Source organism: Solanum stenotomum, unplaced genomic scaffold (assembly GCF_019186545.1).
Source record: "Solanum stenotomum isolate F172 unplaced genomic scaffold, ASM1918654v1 scaffold22028, whole genome shotgun sequence".
Lineage (NCBI taxonomy): Eukaryota > Viridiplantae > Streptophyta > Magnoliopsida > Solanales > Solanaceae > Solanum > Solanum stenotomum.
Genome location: NW_026026809.1, coordinates 1 through 5,395, shown reverse-complemented (window position 1 = coordinate 5,395; position 5,395 = coordinate 1). Strand labels below are relative to the sequence as shown.

General features: G+C 27.8%; 1 long non-coding RNA gene across 1 annotated transcript; it reads right to left on the bottom strand.

Moving 5' to 3' along the window:
* Positions 1–2,060: 2,060 nt before the first annotated feature.
* On the bottom strand, positions 2,061–3,690 carry LOC125851094 (uncharacterized). The gene is made up of 2 exons (XR_007444885.1): positions 3,483–3,690; positions 2,061–2,536 (listed from the first exon to the last, which is right to left on the bottom strand). It is a non-coding gene; the product is annotated as an uncharacterized LOC125851094 (long non-coding RNA).
* Positions 3,691–5,395: the final 1,705 nt, after the last annotated feature.

The following is a 5,395-nucleotide window of genomic DNA, read 5'->3' as shown; positions in this document are numbered from 1 at the left end:
TAAAAAATTCATTCCTTAAAAGTTGGTGTAACTTTTTTTAATGGTTTAATTAATATAAATAAATATATATATTTCACTTTTTAAAAGCAGGCAATCGGGGTTTTAAAAAACTAATTATTATTGATTGGTAAAAAAAAAAGAAAAATTCATAAAATTACAACAAATATATCTTTATCTTTCTTTAAATTGTGTTAATTTTTTTTTTTAAAAATAGACAGTTAAATAAAGTTGAGTATGAGAATTTAAAGAAATTGAAAAGCTAACTTCCTTAATTATAGGAGTTAAAAACAAGGAAGAAAAAATAATACCATATCTCCTTAATTAATTCGAGTTGGTTGCACATGATTAAAAGAAAAAAACTATAAAAATTTGATTTTATTTCTTTAAGTCTAATACGTGCTAATTTTTTTTAGACTATTAATTGTTAATTAATATTGGGCTATATGTTGCCAATTGTATATAATAGTTGTATGTCTATGTCAATTCCTCGTAATAAATGAAAGGAAGTAGATCCAAGGCCTACATTAATTGGGCTTGGGCCCGACCAAAAGCCCTCGGTTAGGTGAGGCTTTGGGGATAATTCAACAACGAAAAATTATTTGGATGAGTGTCTTTTAATAAATAATTATTGATTTTAGCGATATTTTTTATTTATTACCATTTATAGCAATACTATGTTAAATCTGCAATATGTACTAAAAATTAATCAAGTATGCAATATATATGTATTACAACTGTTTTTAAAATATATTATGCTTGTTTGGTAAGAAGTTGACACATTGTATTATAAGTGTATTAAAATGTGTGATAAATGTATTATTTCATCAATAAAACTTGTATTATATGTGAATAATAAATTGTTCTTTGTAATATGAATTAAAAGTGTATTAAAAGTGATCAAATGAAAAAAATATATTATTGCTATAAATGATAAATATTTTTTTATTTATAGTATATCTATGTAAGTTTCCCATTGAGCAAAGTGGCCACTTTCGTCCTTTCATTTATGATAAAATTGACTAATACATAAAATTTCCCTGAACTTGACGGTAAAATTTACTTTAACACTTTAATTTTACGGATAATTATTTACCCCTAATCTCTTTTCAAGTGAATTAAATACACCCTAATATTATTCAGGGAGGATTTTATGTATTTATATCTGAATTGGTCGAATTTGCTTTGGCTTCTTCTTACTTTTCTCTTTGCTGCTTTCAGTCTTCCTTTCTTTTTCTGATCGAACAATCATTAAAGTTTCAAAATTTACTTAATTTAATAAGTTGATGTATTGCAAATGTGAATCGTTATTACCAAATTATATTACTCAAAAAATCAAGAGAATTTCATATCTAAAATTTAAAACTGCTTAATACAGACTTTGAGTTGGTCGGGATTGAGTTGTCAATATATACTTTTATGTATAGTTAGTGTATACTTCATGTATAATTAAGCTAAATTCAGCTTTTGAATATATCATAATGTATAATCAATGTATAGGCAACCTATATTCAACTTTTTGAAATTAACATAATATATTTTCTATAACTTTTGGCTATTTTTAACTTAAATAAAATATGACTATATTTGTTGTAAACTAATTACGTTATTATATATATTTGAAACTATATATATACAGTGGTTTTAATGCCGCTACAGAAATGTTGTTTTTTAGATGTCAAAAAATCATAGTAGAGAAAGAAGAAAAAATATATATATTTATATATGGTTAAAAATTGAATATTCAAATAAAATCGACAATTTATGATTTGATTTTGATTTTACCCAAAAATCAATCCAGACCAAATCGTAACCACCAGTATAACAATGTTTTGCCAGTTTTGGAATTGGAAAGAGCATATGAAACTAGAAAAGCATTAGAGAAGATTAACTTTGTTATGTATTCTAGCTAAAATTATTTTGTAAGACAATCAATATAATCCCAAATAGCAAAAATACATAGGCATATTTGAACCTAGTTTACTTCTAAATTAATTTATGATTCACCTTAATGGAAGTGCATAAAAAAACTAAAAAAAAAAAAAAAAAAAACTTAAAGCATAAAAGAGTTATTACAAGGTACCGTGAATTTTCATTAATTGTTAACTAAAAAAGAACGTGAATATCCTTTTATTCAACGAGGAAATTAAAGAGGAAATAATTAAGTATTTGAGACAATAACAATGAAGTTTGCAGGGGGAACTCATCAGTCTATAAGCCAGAGGGACTAAAGGCGTTCATCCGAATTTTCATTCATCGGAAAATCGCAATACATATATAAAATCATTTTTATATGTATATATAGTAGAGGATAAGCCTAGCTAACTCCTTGATAAAAATTCTATCTCCATCACTTGTTGTATGATTCATTCGAATAAGTTTTTTGTTTTAATTATGGTGATAATTGCACATGTAGCATCCACACTAACTTACGTACACCTCGACTATTTCATATATGTGACCGGTACCTAATTGCTTGCGTTATTGTAGAAAATGTAGTGTGCGTAATTTTCTTCATGGCTAAAGACTGATCAACTTCCTGCATAAAGAAAAATAATATTTCATGATTTAGTATTTTTCTTGATAAATAATATTTTGATACTTTTATTTTTGTTCCTTCCACTTATTGAAATTGGGATGAGGGTAACCATATTTTAATTGAGTCGATTTTTCAGTTGATCACTCAATTAATACGCATTATCTCAGAAATTCATTTTCTTTATTAAAGAAAATTGACAAAAAAATATTACTTTTTGAAATAATAATTATTATGTTGATAAGAAGAATCAATCCTATTTTAATACTCTATATGAAAAATCATTGTGCATATGGCCACCAACTAAAAGATGGACTCTAATCAAATATGTTTTAATTCAGATTAATAAGATGTGAAATAGTAAAAAATAAAATAAAAAATACAGGATGGATTAGTTATAAAAAATTTTACTATAGAAAATGTTCTTACTATCATCTAGTAGGTAGTAAATGCCAAAAATGGCAACAACCATCAATCAATTTGATGTCAATTAAATTAAATTTGAATTACTTTGTGTGTCTTAATTTGAGGTACACTAATAAATACTCAATATATTCACCTTTTTATTGTTTTCCTTTTATTTTGTGTGCCTTAATTTGATTAAACACAAAATGTACCCATATAAATCATTACTTTCTAATTTTATGATTTTTCACAAAAATATATGCATTGCAATACCAATAATATCCTTTGAAGACAATTTTAAACATGTCATATCATTACTATAACCGATTAAATGGAAATATTGAAATTAACAAATTAATAAATATAAAAGAGTGGCATTATATTTGGAATAACTTATAAAAGGAATTTATACAACACATAAATTGAAATAGAGAAAGTAAAAGATTAGTTATTTGCAGAATTGCAAATTAGAGATCAGAAAAGATTAGGCCTAGCTGAAAAAACAAACAAGTGAATAATAAAAAAAGTAAATAAATTAAAATACCTGAACCAACTCATAGAAGAAGAAATAATAATGAAACAATTACATCTTTTGTTTTTTGAATTTCATATTTTCATTTCACCAATCACATCTTCTTTATAGAAATTCTCAAGTTGCAAATGGAATTGAAGGGCTATTATTTCAATGGATTCCTTTTATAGGTACATTGAACCTGGTCATCCTCTTTTCCACTTAAATAAACATAGTCGAAATATCTCTACAACTGCTACCTTCTATAATGACATTTCATTATAACTAGAAGCCCAACCCCACCGGGCCCAAGTCTCGTGGGCCAAGGAATTTGAAGGGCTAGGACGGGTCGGCCCTTCATTTGGTAGGGCCTGAAAATGCTCAACCCAACCCAACCCTAGAAGGGTCGAGGGCTGGGGTGGGCCAGCCCTTTTTTTTCAAACTTGTAATTCTATAACATCTAGAAAAAGAGAAGTTTTTCAAATCAAATATAACAAACAAGGGTGTTGTTTTAATAACACTAGCAAAAATTTAGTGTAATTAACATGTATCTCGCATACCAGATGTGTGAGTGAGATAAGAGAGTAATTACCAAGATGGGAGGGAGGCGAGGGAGCGCGATTTGTATATGTATCCTAGATACATGCGAATCTACTTTGATAGAGTGTATCTAGAACAAATTAACCTAATTTTGAGTCCATGTATTTCGAGATACATGTATCTGGGTACGAAGATTCATAATATTACAATATAGCATGTATTCAAATAATTAGATTATATACTAATGAAATTATTGTAAATTACTCTTGAATAAAAAGTTTTGGCCCATAGGCTGACCCCGACCCAGCCCTGATCAAGCCTCAAGGGTAAGGGCTTATATGGGCAGGGCTTATGAGCCATAGTTTTAAATGGGCTTGAAAAATCATATCCCAATCCTACCCCAATAATAGGTAGGGTTGGGCCGGCCCCATGGGCTAAACCCATTTTGACAGCTCTAATTATAACAATAAAGCTTTAGAATCGATTTTGACATCATGTATATTATATAATTTTTATAATAATATTGATTTTATTATAACAATAAAAAAATATCTGAATAAATAATATTATTATAAAATGATATTATTTGAGTTGACACTTTACGACGTATTATCAACGCTAGAATGGCAAAGCACTCAACTTTTGTACTTTTCTTACATTAAAAAAATGAACGGTGAGTCATATAGGGCTAAAGTGCATGACCAAATTGTTATTTTCAGAAAGATTCTTTACCTAATTAATATTTTATTTAGCTTCATTACAACATATATTTAGTTTTCTAATATAAAAAATTATTAGACATGGATTGACCACTTACCTAAATCTCGTAGTATAAGACCTTAAATTATATTATATTCCTACTCTTTTCTATTTTACAGAAATTTTTTAAAATCAGACATTCGGATACATAAATTTTCTCCGAATACATTATATATGATACATTATAAATTTGTCTGTTGCGCTTAATATGAAATATTAATGTAAAATTGACTTTCTTTCCCACAAATCACGCATAACTGATTTTCTTTTCCCACAAATCACGCAGACGGATTGATATCATTCCATTCCAATCTGTAACAGCTCCACAAAATTCAAAAATCACATTTTCATCTTTTTTATCAATTCGAAATCTTGAATCTCAAATCTTTCATTGTAGATGATTGGACAAACGATTCACGATTTCAAATCATCAATTCAAAATCGTCGAGTAATTTGAATTCAATGTATCAAGCAAAACTGATTGGAAATCGTCGAGTACAATTTTGTTTCTCAATTTGCTTTCAACAGACCCTAATTCTTTGTGGTGATTATGTTCAGGTTGACATGATTTGCCTTGATGAGGCAGCAAAGATATTGTTAGGAGATGGGAGGCCTCGTGCCATGACAAGAAGTAAAAAGTCTACACC